Consider the following 12,611-nt stretch of genomic DNA (forward strand, 5'->3'; position numbering starts at 1 on the left):
CGCACACACGCCTGCCTGCCTGCCTGCCGAAAAAAAAGAAAGAAAAGGTGGATATACTAAGTTTTTTGGAGGGAAAACGCCCAGCTGTCGAAAGGGGCCCGCCTGCAGGGACGGGGACGGACACGCACGCAAGCAAGCAAGCAAGCAAGCAAGCAAGCAAGCAAGCAAGCAAGCAAGCCACGCCTGCCTCCCTGGGAAAAGGCTGAAAAACCTAAGTTTTTTGGAGGGAAAACGCACGGGAGCCGAAAAGGGGGCCGGCCTGCTTGCCCAGAGAGTCGAGACGCGGGAAAGCGCACAGAGGGAGCACGGGAACCGAGAGGGCGAGAGAGAGAGACAGAACACAGAGACACACAGATGGGGGACGAGGGACGAGACCCGAGAAGAAGGAGCTCCAGTCCACTTCGCTCGCTCGCTCGCTCGCTAGCTACCTACGTCTGTCTTTTCACCGCTGAGAGAAGGTGGTGCACCGCTCCCGGAGGCGCTGCAATACCGGGCCGATGCGTGGAGAGGACGGAGCAAGCTCCTGATCCAGCTCCCTGTTCCAAAAATCCGTTTAATATGTGGTCCCCCGATGGGGGACGTATCAGATATTAAACTGATAAGAACAGATACTACACTTGATCTTAGCCAAAAGGCCGAGAAGCGATGCCCACAAAGGCGCGGACCGACGCGCGGGCGTTCCGCTGGCGCACAGTGGCGCAGGCCGACTCCTCTGGAGCCCGGGACCCGCGCAGCTGCCGGCCTCCCTGCAGCCAGAGGCCTGCCGCGGGACTCTGCTCCCCCTCTCTCTTGCCTGCCCGCCTGCCTTCCTGCCAGTCCCGGGCGGGGGCCCTGCTCTTTGATCTTCTGTCAACGGCCCGACAACGACCGCAGCCGCAGGGGGCGCCAGCCGCCCGGCCTCCTTAGCTTAGGCCCCTCCCACCGGCAGCAGCTGCGCCCAACCGGCTGCAAGCCAAAGCCGAGCGCCAGCACCTGCGGGCAGAGGCAAGGGGCAGCTCTCTCTCGGGAGGGAGGGAGGGACGGGGACGCGCGCGCACACACGCCTGCCTGCCTGCCTGCCGAAAAAAAAGAAAGAAAAGGTGGATATACTAAGTTTTTTGGAGGGAAAACGCCCAGCTGTCGAAAGGGGCCCGCCTGCAGGGACGGGGACGGACACGCACGCAAGCAAGCAAGCAAGCAAGCAAGCAAGCAAGCAAGCAAGCAAGCAAGCCACGCCTGCCTCCCTGGGAAAAGGCTGAAAAACCTTTTTGGAGGGAAAACGCACGGGAGCCGAAAAGGGGGCCGGCCTGCTTGCCCAGAGAGTCGAGACGCGGGAAAGCGCACAGAGGGAGCACGGGAACCGAGAGGGCGAGAGAGAGAGACAGAACACAGAGACACACAGATGGGGGACGAGGGACGAGACCCGAGAAGAAGGAGCTCCAGTCCACTTCGCTCGCTCGCTCGCTCGCTAGCTACCTACGTCTGTCTTTTCACCGCTGAGAGAAGGTGGTGCACCGCTCCCGGAGGCGCTGCAATACCGGGCCGATGCGTGGAGAGGACGGAGCAAGCTCCTGATCCAGCTCCCTGTTCCAAAAATCCGTTTAATATGTGGTCCCCCGATGGGGGACGTATCAGATATTAAACTGATAAGAACAGATACTACACTTGATCTTAGCCAAAAGGCCGAGAAGCGATGCCCACAAAGGCGCGGACCGACGCGCGGGCGTTCCGCTGGCGCACAGTGGCGCAGGCCGACTCCTCTGGAGCCCGGGACCCGCGCAGCTGCCGGCCTCCCTGCAGCCAGAGGCCTGCCGCGGGACTCTGCTCCCCCTCTCTCTTGCCTGCCCGCCTGCCTTCCTGCCAGTCCCGGGCGGGGGCCCTGCTCTTTGATCTTCTGTCAACGGCCCGACAACGACCGCAGCCGCAGGGGGCGCCAGCCGCCCGGCCTCCTTAGCTTAGGCCCCTCCCACCGGCAGCAGCTGCGCCCAACCGGCTGCAAGCCAAAGCCGAGCGCCAGCACCTGCGGGCAGAGGCAAGGGGCAGCTCTCTCTCGGGAGGGAGGGAGGGACGGGGACGCGCGCGCACACACGCCTGCCTGCCTGCCTGCCGAAAAAAAAGAAAGAAAAGGTGGATATACTAAGTTTTTTGGAGGGAAAACGCCCAGCTGTCGAAAGGGGCCCGCCTGCAGGGACGGGGACGGACACGCAAGCAAGCAAGCAAGCAAGCAAGCAAGCAAGCAAGCAAGCAAGCCACGCCTGCCTCCCTGGGAAAAGGCTGAAAAACCTAAGTTTTTTGGAGGGAAAACGCACGGGAGCCGAAAAGGGGGCCGGCCTGCTTGCCCAGAGAGTCGAGACGCGGGAAAGCGCACAGAGGGAGCACGGGAACCGAGAGGGCGAGAGAGAGAGACAGAACACAGAGACACACAGATGGGGGACGAGGGACGAGACCCGAGAAGAAGGAGCTCCAGTCCACTTCGCTCGCTCGCTCGCTCGCTAGCTACCTACGTCTGTCTTTTCACCGCTGAGAGAAGGTGGTGCACCGCTCCCGGAGGCGCTGCAATACCGGGCCGATGCGTGGAGAGGACGGAGCAAGCTCCTGATCCAGCTCCCTGTTCCAAAAATCCGTTTAATATGTGGTCCCCCGATGGGGGACGTATCAGATATTAAACTGATAAGAACAGATACTACACTTGATCTTAGCCAAAAGGCCGAGAAGCGATGCCCACAAAGGCGCGGACCGACGCGCGGGCGTTCCGCTGGCGCACAGTGGCGCAGGCCGACTCCTCTGGAGCCCGGGACCCGCGCAGCTGCCGGCCTCCCTGCAGCCAGAGGCCTGCCGCGGGACTCTGCTCCCCCTCTCTCTTGCCTGCCCGCCTGCCTTCCTGCCAGTCCCGGGCGGGGGCCCTGCTCTTTGATCTTCTGTCAACGGCCCGACAACGACCGCAGCCGCAGGGGGCGCCAGCCGCCCGGCCTCCTTAGCTTAGGCCCCTCCCACCGGCAGCAGCTGCGCCCAACCGGCTGCAAGCCAAAGCCGAGCGCCAGCACCTGCGGGCAGAGGCAAGGGGCAGCTCTCTCTCGGGAGGGAGGGAGGGACGGGGACGCGCGCGCACACACGCCTGCCTGCCTGCCTGCCGAAAAAAAAGAAAGAAAAGGTGGATATACTAAGTTTTTTGGAGGGAAAACGCCCAGCTGTCGAAAGGGGCCCGCCTGCAGGGACGGGGACGGACACGCACGCAAGCAAGCAAGCAAGCAAGCAAGCAAGCAAGCAAGCAAGCAAGCAAGCCACGCCTGCCTCCCTGGGAAAAGGCTGAAAAACCTAAGTTTTTTGGAGGGAAAACGCACGGGAGCCGAAAAGGGGGCCGGCCTGCTTGCCCAGAGAGTCGAGACGCGGGAAAGCGCACAGAGGGAGCACGGGAACCGAGAGGGCGAGAGAGAGAGACAGAACACAGAGACACACAGATGGGGGACGAGGGACGAGACCCGAGAAGAAGGAGCTCCAGTCCACTTCGCTCGCTCGCTCGCTCGCTAGCTACCTACGTCTGTCTTTTCACCGCTGAGAGAAGGTGGTGCACCGCTCCCGGAGGCGCTGCAATACCGGGCCGATGCGTGGAGAGGACGGAGCAAGCTCCTGATCCAGCTCCCTGTTCCAAAAATCCGTTTAATATGTGGTCCCCCGATGGGGGACGTATCAGATATTAAACTGATAAGAACAGATACTACACTTGATCTTAGCCAAAAGGCCGAGAAGCGATGCCCACAAAGGCGCGGACCGACGCGCGGGCGTTCCGCTGGCGCACAGTGGCGCAGGCCGACTCCTCTGGAGCCCGGGACCCGCGCAGCTGCCGGCCTCCCTGCAGCCAGAGGCCTGCCGCGGGACTCTGCTCCCCCTCTCTCTTGCCTGCCCGCCTGCCTTCCTGCCAGTCCCGGGCGGGGGCCCTGCTCTTTGATCTTCTGTCAACGGCCCGACAACGACCGCAGCCGCAGGGGGCGCCAGCCGCCCGGCCTCCTTAGCTTAGGCCCCTCCCACCGGCAGCAGCTGCGCCCAACCGGCTGCAAGCCAAAGCCGAGCGCCAGCACCTGCGGGCAGAGGCAAGGGGCAGCTCTCTCTCGGGAGGGAGGGAGGGACGGGGACGCGCGCGCACACACGCCTGCCTGCCTGCCTGCCGAAAAAAAAGAAAGAAAAGGTGGATATACTAAGTTTTTTGGAGGGAAAACGCCCAGCTGTCGAAAGGGGCCCGCCTGCAGGGACGGGGACGGACACGCACGCAAGCAAGCAAGCAAGCAAGCAAGCAAGCAAGCAAGCAAGCAAGCAAGCCACGCCTGCCTCCCTGGGAAAAGGCTGAAAAACCTAAGTTTTTTGGAGGGAAAACGCACGGGAGCCGAAAAGGGGGCCGGCCTGCTTGCCCAGAGAGTCGAGACGCGGGAAAGCGCACAGAGGGAGCACGGGAACCGAGAGGGCGAGAGAGAGAGACAGAACACAGAGACACACAGATGGGGGACGAGGGACGAGACCCGAGAAGAAGGAGCTCCAGTCCACTTCGCTCGCTCGCTCGCTCGCTAGCTACCTACGTCTGTCTTTTCACCGCTGAGAGAAGGTGGTGCACCGCTCCCGGAGGCGCTGCAATACCGGGCCGATGCGTGGAGAGGACGGAGCAAGCTCCTGATCCAGCTCCCTGTTCCAAAAATCCGTTTAATATGTGGTCCCCCGATGGGGGACGTATCAGATATTAAACTGATAAGAACAGATACTACACTTGATCTTAGCCAAAAGGCCGAGAAGCGATGCCCACAAAGGCGCGGACCGACGCGCGGGCGTTCCGCTGGCGCACAGTGGCGCAGGCCGACTCCTCTGGAGCCCGGGACCCGCGCAGCTGCCGGCCTCCCTGCAGCCAGAGGCCTGCCGCGGGACTCTGCTCCCCCTCTCTCTTGCCTGCCCGCCTGCCTTCCTGCCAGTCCCGGGCGGGGGCCCTGCTCTTTGATCTTCTGTCAACGGCCCGACAACGACCGCAGCCGCAGGGGGCGCCAGCCGCCCGGCCTCCTTAGCTTAGGCCCCTCCCACCGGCAGCAGCTGCGCCCAACCGGCTGCAAGCCAAAGCCGAGCGCCAGCACCTGCGGGCAGAGGCAAGGGGCAGCTCTCTCTCGGGAGGGAGGGAGGGACGGGGACGCGCGCGCACACACGCCTGCCTGCCTGCCTGCCGAAAAAAAAGAAAGAAAAGGTGGATATACTAAGTTTTTTGGAGGGAAAACGCCCAGCTGTCGAAAGGGGCCCGCCTGCAGGGACGGGGACGGACACGCACGCAAGCAAGCAAGCAAGCAAGCAAGCAAGCAAGCAAGCAAGCAAGCAAGCCACGCCTGCCTCCCTGGGAAAAGGCTGAAAAACCTAAGTTTTTTGGAGGGAAAACGCACGGGAGCCGAAAAGGGGGCCGGCCTGCTTGCCCAGAGAGTCGAGACGCGGGAAAGCGCACAGAGGGAGCACGGGAACCGAGAGGGCGAGAGAGAGAGACAGAACACAGAGACACACAGATGGGGGACGAGGGACGAGACCCGAGAAGAAGGAGCTCCAGTCCACTTCGCTCGCTCGCTCGCTCGCTAGCTACCTACGTCTGTCTTTTCACCGCTGAGAGAAGGTGGTGCACCGCTCCCGGAGGCGCTGCAATACCGGGCCGATGCGTGGAGAGGACGGAGCAAGCTCCTGATCCAGCTCCCTGTTCCAAAAATCCGTTTAATATGTGGTCCCCCGATGGGGGACGTATCAGATATTAAACTGATAAGAACAGATACTACACTTGATCTTAGCCAAAAGGCCGAGAAGCGATGCCCACAAAGGCGCGGACCGACGCGCGGGCGTTCCGCTGGCGCACAGTGGCGCAGGCCGACTCCTCTGGAGCCCGGGACCCGCGCAGCTGCCGGCCTCCCTGCAGCCAGAGGCCTGCCGCGGGACTCTGCTCCCCCTCTCTCTTGCCTGCCCGCCTGCCTTCCTGCCAGTCCCGGGCGGGGGCCCTGCTCTTTGATCTTCTGTCAACGGCCCGACAACGACCGCAGCCGCAGGGGGCGCCAGCCGCCCGGCCTCCTTAGCTTAGGCCCCTCCCACCGGCAGCAGCTGCGCCCAACCGGCTGCAAGCCAAAGCCGAGCGCCAGCACCTGCGGGCAGAGGCAAGGGGCAGCTCTCTCTCGGGAGGGAGGGAGGGACGGGGACGCGCGCGCACACACGCCTGCCTGCCTGCCTGCCGAAAAAAAAGAAAGAAAAGGTGGATATACTAAGTTTTTTGGAGGGAAAACGCCCAGCTGTCGAAAGGGGCCCGCCTGCAGGGACGGGGACGGACACGCACGCAAGCAAGCAAGCAAGCAAGCAAGCAAGCAAGCAAGCAAGCAAGCAAGCCACGCCTGCCTCCCTGGGAAAAGGCTGAAAAACCTAAGTTTTTTGGAGGGAAAACGCACGGGAGCCGAAAAGGGGGCCGGCCTGCTTGCCCAGAGAGTCGAGACGCGGGAAAGCGCACAGAGGGAGCACGGGAACCGAGAGGGCGAGAGAGAGAGACAGAACACAGAGACACACAGATGGGGGACGAGGGACGAGACCCGAGAAGAAGGAGCTCCAGTCCACTTCGCTCGCTCGCTCGCTCGCTAGCTACCTACGTCTGTCTTTTCACCGCTGAGAGAAGGTGGTGCACCGCTCCCGGAGGCGCTGCAATACCGGGCCGATGCGTGGAGAGGACGGAGCAAGCTCCTGATCCAGCTCCCTGTTCCAAAAATCCGTTTAATATGTGGTCCCCCGATGGGGGACGTATCAGATATTAAACTGATAAGAACAGATACTACACTTGATCTTAGCCAAAAGGCCGAGAAGCGATGCCCACAAAGGCGCGGACCGACGCGCGGGCGTTCCGCTGGCGCACAGTGGCGCAGGCCGACTCCTCTGGAGCCCGGGACCCGCGCAGCTGCCGGCCTCCCTGCAGCCAGAGGCCTGCCGCGGGACTCTGCTCCCCCTCTCTCTTGCCTGCCCGCCTGCCTTCCTGCCAGTCCCGGGCGGGGGCCCTGCTCTTTGATCTTCTGTCAACGGCCCGACAACGACCGCAGCCGCAGGGGGCGCCAGCCGCCCGGCCTCCTTAGCTTAGGCCCCTCCCACCGGCAGCAGCTGCGCCCAACCGGCTGCAAGCCAAAGCCGAGCGCCAGCACCTGCGGGCAGAGGCAAGGGGCAGCTCTCTCTCGGGAGGGAGGGAGGGACGGGGACGCGCGCGCACACACGCCTGCCTGCCTGCCTGCCGAAAAAAAAGAAAGAAAAGGTGGATATACTAAGTTTTTTGGAGGGAAAACGCCCAGCTGTCGAAAGGGGCCCGCCTGCAGGGACGGGGACGGACACGCACGCAAGCAAGCAAGCAAGCAAGCAAGCAAGCAAGCAAGCAAGCAAGCAAGCCACGCCTGCCTCCCTGGGAAAAGGCTGAAAAACCTAAGTTTTTTGGAGGGAAAACGCACGGGAGCCGAAAAGGGGGCCGGCCTGCTTGCCCAGAGAGTCGAGACGCGGGAAAGCGCACAGAGGGAGCACGGGAACCGAGAGGGCGAGAGAGAGAGACAGAACACAGAGACACACAGATGGGGGACGAGGGACGAGACCCGAGAAGAAGGAGCTCCAGTCCACTTCGCTCGCTCGCTCGCTCGCTAGCTACCTACGTCTGTCTTTTCACCGCTGAGAGAAGGTGGTGCACCGCTCCCGGAGGCGCTGCAATACCGGGCCGATGCGTGGAGAGGACGGAGCAAGCTCCTGATCCAGCTCCCTGTTCCAAAAATCCGTTTAATATGTGGTCCCCCGATGGGGGACGTATCAGATATTAAACTGATAAGAACAGATACTACACTTGATCTTAGCCAAAAGGCCGAGAAGCGATGCCCACAAAGGCGCGGACCGACGCGCGGGCGTTCCGCTGGCGCACAGTGGCGCAGGCCGACTCCTCTGGAGCCCGGGACCCGCGCAGCTGCCGGCCTCCCTGCAGCCAGAGGCCTGCCGCGGGACTCTGCTCCCCCTCTCTCTTGCCTGCCCGCCTGCCTTCCTGCCAGTCCCGGGCGGGGGCCCTGCTCTTTGATCTTCTGTCAACGGCCCGACAACGACCGCAGCCGCAGGGGGCGCCAGCCGCCCGGCCTCCTTAGCTTAGGCCCCTCCCACCGGCAGCAGCTGCGCCCAACCGGCTGCAAGCCAAAGCCGAGCGCCAGCACCTGCGGGCAGAGGCAAGGGGCAGCTCTCTCTCGGGAGGGAGGGAGGGACGGGGACGCGCGCGCACACACGCCTGCCTGCCTGCCTGCCGAAAAAAAAGAAAGAAAAGGTGGATATACTAAGTTTTTTGGAGGGAAAACGCCCAGCTGTCGAAAGGGGCCCGCCTGCAGGGACGGGGACGGACACGCACGCAAGCAAGCAAGCAAGCAAGCAAGCAAGCAAGCAAGCAAGCAAGCAAGCCACGCCTGCCTCCCTGGGAAAAGGCTGAAAAACCTAAGTTTTTTGGAGGGAAAACGCACGGGAGCCGAAAAGGGGGCCGGCCTGCTTGCCCAGAGAGTCGAGACGCGGGAAAGCGCACAGAGGGAGCACGGGAACCGAGAGGGCGAGAGAGAGAGACAGAACACAGAGACACACAGATGGGGGACGAGGGACGAGACCCGAGAAGAAGGAGCTCCAGTCCACTTCGCTCGCTCGCTCGCTCGCTAGCTACCTACGTCTGTCTTTTCACCGCTGAGAGAAGGTGGTGCACCGCTCCCGGAGGCGCTGCAATACCGGGCCGATGCGTGGAGAGGACGGAGCAAGCTCCTGATCCAGCTCCCTGTTCCAAAAATCCGTTTAATATGTGGTCCCCCGATGGGGGACGTATCAGATATTAAACTGATAAGAACAGATACTACACTTGATCTTAGCCAAAAGGCCGAGAAGCGATGCCCACAAAGGCGCGGACCGACGCGCGGGCGTTCCGCTGGCGCACAGTGGCGCAGGCCGACTCCTCTGGAGCCCGGGACCCGCGCAGCTGCCGGCCTCCCTGCAGCCAGAGGCCTGCCGCGGGACTCTGCTCCCCCTCTCTCTTGCCTGCCCGCCTGCCTTCCTGCCAGTCCCGGGCGGGGGCCCTGCTCTTTGATCTTCTGTCAACGGCCCGACAACGACCGCAGCCGCAGGGGGCGCCAGCCGCCCGGCCTCCTTAGCTTAGGCCCCTCCCACCGGCAGCAGCTGCGCCCAACCGGCTGCAAGCCAAAGCCGAGCGCCAGCACCTGCGGGCAGAGGCAAGGGGCAGCTCTCTCTCGGGAGGGAGGGAGGGACGGGGACGCGCGCGCACACACGCCTGCCTGCCTGCCTGCCGAAAAAAAAGAAAGAAAAGGTGGATATACTAAGTTTTTTGGAGGGAAAACGCCCAGCTGTCGAAAGGGGCCCGCCTGCAGGGACGGGGACGGACACGCACGCAAGCAAGCAAGCAAGCAAGCAAGCAAGCAAGCAAGCAAGCAAGCAAGCCACGCCTGCCTCCCTGGGAAAAGGCTGAAAAACCTAAGTTTTTTGGAGGGAAAACGCACGGGAGCCGAAAAGGGGGCCGGCCTGCTTGCCCAGAGAGTCGAGACGCGGGAAAGCGCACAGAGGGAGCACGGGAACCGAGAGGGCGAGAGAGAGAGACAGAACACAGAGACACACAGATGGGGGACGAGGGACGAGACCCGAGAAGAAGGAGCTCCAGTCCACTTCGCTCGCTCGCTCGCTCGCTAGCTACCTACGTCTGTCTTTTCACCGCTGAGAGAAGGTGGTGCACCGCTCCCGGAGGCGCTGCAATACCGGGCCGATGCGTGGAGAGGACGGAGCAAGCTCCTGATCCAGCTCCCTGTTCCAAAAATCCGTTTAATATGTGGTCCCCCGATGGGGGACGTATCAGATATTAAACTGATAAGAACAGATACTACACTTGATCTTAGCCAAAAGGCCGAGAAGCGATGCCCACAAAGGCGCGGACCGACGCGCGGGCGTTCCGCTGGCGCACAGTGGCGCAGGCCGACTCCTCTGGAGCCCGGGACCCGCGCAGCTGCCGGCCTCCCTGCAGCCAGAGGCCTGCCGCGGGACTCTGCTCCCCCTCTCTCTTGCCTGCCCGCCTGCCTTCCTGCCAGTCCCGGGCGGGGGCCCTGCTCTTTGATCTTCTGTCAACGGCCCGACAACGACCGCAGCCGCAGGGGGCGCCAGCCGCCCGGCCTCCTTAGCTTAGGCCCCTCCCACCGGCAGCAGCTGCGCCCAACCGGCTGCAAGCCAAAGCCGAGCGCCAGCACCTGCGGGCAGAGGCAAGGGGCAGCTCTCTCTCGGGAGGGAGGGAGGGACGGGGACGCGCGCGCACACACGCCTGCCTGCCTGCCTGCCGAAAAAAAAGAAAGAAAAGGTGGATATACTAAGTTTTTTGGAGGGAAAACGCCCAGCTGTCGAAAGGGGCCCGCCTGCAGGGACGGGGACGGACACGCAAGCAAGCAAGCAAGCAAGCAAGCAAGCAAGCAAGCAAGCAAGCAAGCCACGCCTGCCTCCCTGGGAAAAGGCTGAAAAACCTAAGTTTTTTGGAGGGAAAACGCACGGGAGCCGAAAAGGGGGCCGGCCTGCTTGCCCAGAGAGTCGAGACGCGGGAAAGCGCACAGAGGGAGCACGGGAACCGAGAGGGCGAGAGAGAGAGACAGAACACAGAGACACACAGATGGGGGACGAGGGACGAGACCCGAGAAGAAGGAGCTCCAGTCCACTTCGCTCGCTCGCTCGCTCGCTAGCTACCTACGTCTGTCTTTTCACCGCTGAGAGAAGGTGGTGCACCGCTCCCGGAGGCGCTGCAATACCGGGCCGATGCGTGGAGAGGACGGAGCAAGCTCCTGATCCAGCTCCCTGTTCCAAAAATCCGTTTAATATGTGGTCCCCCGATGGGGGACGTATCAGATATTAAACTGATAAGAACAGATACTACACTTGATCTTAGCCAAAAGGCCGAGAAGCGATGCCCACAAAGGCGCGGACCGACGCGCGGGCGTTCCGCTGGCGCACAGTGGCGCAGGCCGACTCCTCTGGAGCCCGGGACCCGCGCAGCTGCCGGCCTCCCTGCAGCCAGAGGCCTGCCGCGGGACTCTGCTCCCCCTCTCTCTTGCCTGCCCGCCTGCCTTCCTGCCAGTCCCGGGCGGGGGCCCTGCTCTTTGATCTTCTGTCAACGGCCCGACAACGACCGCAGCCGCAGGGGGCGCCAGCCGCCCGGCCTCCTTAGCTTAGGCCCCTCCCACCGGCAGCAGCTGCGCCCAACCGGCTGCAAGCCAAAGCCGAGCGCCAGCACCTGCGGGCAGAGGCAAGGGGCAGCTCTCTCTCGGGAGGGAGGGAGGGACGGGGACGCGCGCGCACACACGCCTGCCTGCCTGCCTGCCGAAAAAAAAGAAAGAAAAGGTGGATATACTAAGTTTTTTGGAGGGAAAACGCCCAGCTGTCGAAAGGGGCCCGCCTGCAGGGACGGGGACGGACACGCACGCAAGCAAGCAAGCAAGCAAGCAAGCAAGCAAGCAAGCAAGCAAGCAAGCCACGCCTGCCTCCCTGGGAAAAGGCTGAAAAACCTAAGTTTTTTGGAGGGAAAACGCACGGGAGCCGAAAAGGGGGCCGGCCTGCTTGCCCAGAGAGTCGAGACGCGGGAAAGCGCACAGAGGGAGCACGGGAACCGAGAGGGCGAGAGAGAGAGACAGAACACAGAGACACACAGATGGGGGACGAGGGACGAGACCCGAGAAGAAGGAGCTCCAGTCCACTTCGCTCGCTCGCTCGCTCGCTAGCTACCTACGTCTGTCTTTTCACCGCTGAGAGAAGGTGGTGCACCGCTCCCGGAGGCGCTGCAATACCGGGCCGATGCGTGGAGAGGACGGAGCAAGCTCCTGATCCAGCTCCCTGTTCCAAAAATCCGTTTAATATGTGGTCCCCCGATGGGGGACGTATCAGATATTAAACTGATAAGAACAGATACTACACTTGATCTTAGCCAAAAGGCCGAGAAGCGATGCCCACAAAGGCGCGGACCGACGCGCGGGCGTTCCGCTGGCGCACAGTGGCGCAGGCCGACTCCTCTGGAGCCCGGGACCCGCGCAGCTGCCGGCCTCCCTGCAGCCAGAGGCCTGCCGCGGGACTCTGCTCCCCCTCTCTCTTGCCTGCCCGCCTGCCTTCCTGCCAGTCCCGGGCGGGGGCCCTGCTCTTTGATCTTCTGTCAACGGCCCGACAACGACCGCAGCCGCAGGGGGCGCCAGCCGCCCGGCCTCCTTAGCTTAGGCCCCTCCCACCGGCAGCAGCTGCGCCCAACCGGCTGCAAGCCAAAGCCGAGCGCCAGCACCTGCGGGCAGAGGCAAGGGGCAGCTCTCTCTCGGGAGGGAGGGAGGGACGGGGACGCGCGCGCACACACGCCTGCCTGCCTGCCTGCCGAAAAAAAAGAAAGAAAAGGTGGATATACTAAGTTTTTTGGAGGGAAAACGCCCAGCTGTCGAAAGGGGCCCGCCTGCAGGGACGGGGACGGACACGCACGCAAGCAAGCAAGCAAGCAAGCAAGCAAGCAAGCAAGCAAGCAAGCAAGCCACGCCTGCCTCCCTGGGAAAAGGCTGAAAAACCTAAGTTTTTTGGAGGGAAAACGCACGGGAGCC

General features: G+C 62.8%; 12 non-coding genes across 12 annotated transcripts; all 12 read right to left on the minus strand.

Moving 5' to 3' along the window:
* Positions 1 to 456: 456 nt before the first annotated feature.
* Positions 457 to 647, minus strand: LOC148637107 (U2 spliceosomal RNA). The gene has a single exon (XR_015931693.1). It is a non-coding gene; the product is annotated as a U2 spliceosomal RNA (small nuclear RNA).
* An 836-nt stretch (positions 648 to 1,483) lies between these two features.
* Positions 1,484 to 1,674, minus strand: LOC148637108 (U2 spliceosomal RNA). The gene has a single exon (XR_015931694.1). It is a non-coding gene; the product is annotated as a U2 spliceosomal RNA (small nuclear RNA).
* Positions 1,675 to 2,507: 833 nt separating this feature from the next.
* On the minus strand, positions 2,508 to 2,698 carry LOC148637109 (U2 spliceosomal RNA). The gene has a single exon (XR_015931695.1). It is a non-coding gene; the product is annotated as a U2 spliceosomal RNA (small nuclear RNA).
* Positions 2,699 to 3,539: 841 nt separating this feature from the next.
* On the minus strand, positions 3,540 to 3,730 carry LOC148637110 (U2 spliceosomal RNA). The gene has a single exon (XR_015931696.1). It is a non-coding gene; the product is annotated as a U2 spliceosomal RNA (small nuclear RNA).
* An 841-nt stretch (positions 3,731 to 4,571) lies between these two features.
* LOC148637111 (U2 spliceosomal RNA) lies at positions 4,572 to 4,762 on the minus strand. Its single transcript, XR_015931697.1, has one exon. It is a non-coding gene; the product is annotated as a U2 spliceosomal RNA (small nuclear RNA).
* Positions 4,763 to 5,603: 841 nt separating this feature from the next.
* Positions 5,604 to 5,794, minus strand: LOC148637112 (U2 spliceosomal RNA). Its single transcript, XR_015931698.1, has one exon. It is a non-coding gene; the product is annotated as a U2 spliceosomal RNA (small nuclear RNA).
* Positions 5,795 to 6,635: 841 nt separating this feature from the next.
* LOC148637113 (U2 spliceosomal RNA) lies at positions 6,636 to 6,826 on the minus strand. The gene has a single exon (XR_015931699.1). It is a non-coding gene; the product is annotated as a U2 spliceosomal RNA (small nuclear RNA).
* An 841-nt stretch (positions 6,827 to 7,667) lies between these two features.
* On the minus strand, positions 7,668 to 7,858 carry LOC148637114 (U2 spliceosomal RNA). The gene has a single exon (XR_015931700.1). It is a non-coding gene; the product is annotated as a U2 spliceosomal RNA (small nuclear RNA).
* Positions 7,859 to 8,699: 841 nt separating this feature from the next.
* On the minus strand, positions 8,700 to 8,890 carry LOC148637115 (U2 spliceosomal RNA). The gene has a single exon (XR_015931701.1). It is a non-coding gene; the product is annotated as a U2 spliceosomal RNA (small nuclear RNA).
* An 841-nt stretch (positions 8,891 to 9,731) lies between these two features.
* On the minus strand, positions 9,732 to 9,922 carry LOC148637116 (U2 spliceosomal RNA). The gene has a single exon (XR_015931703.1). It is a non-coding gene; the product is annotated as a U2 spliceosomal RNA (small nuclear RNA).
* Positions 9,923 to 10,759: 837 nt separating this feature from the next.
* Positions 10,760 to 10,950, minus strand: LOC148637117 (U2 spliceosomal RNA). Its single transcript, XR_015931704.1, has one exon. It is a non-coding gene; the product is annotated as a U2 spliceosomal RNA (small nuclear RNA).
* Positions 10,951 to 11,791: 841 nt separating this feature from the next.
* On the minus strand, positions 11,792 to 11,982 carry LOC148637118 (U2 spliceosomal RNA). The gene has a single exon (XR_015931705.1). It is a non-coding gene; the product is annotated as a U2 spliceosomal RNA (small nuclear RNA).
* Positions 11,983 to 12,611: the final 629 nt, after the last annotated feature.

The sequence above is a fragment of the Lepisosteus platostomus genome, unplaced genomic scaffold (genome assembly GCF_059453375.1).
Source record: "Lepisosteus platostomus isolate fLepPlt1 unplaced genomic scaffold, fLepPlt1.hap1 Scaffold_136_H1, whole genome shotgun sequence".
Lineage (NCBI taxonomy): Eukaryota > Metazoa > Chordata > Actinopteri > Semionotiformes > Lepisosteidae > Lepisosteus > Lepisosteus platostomus.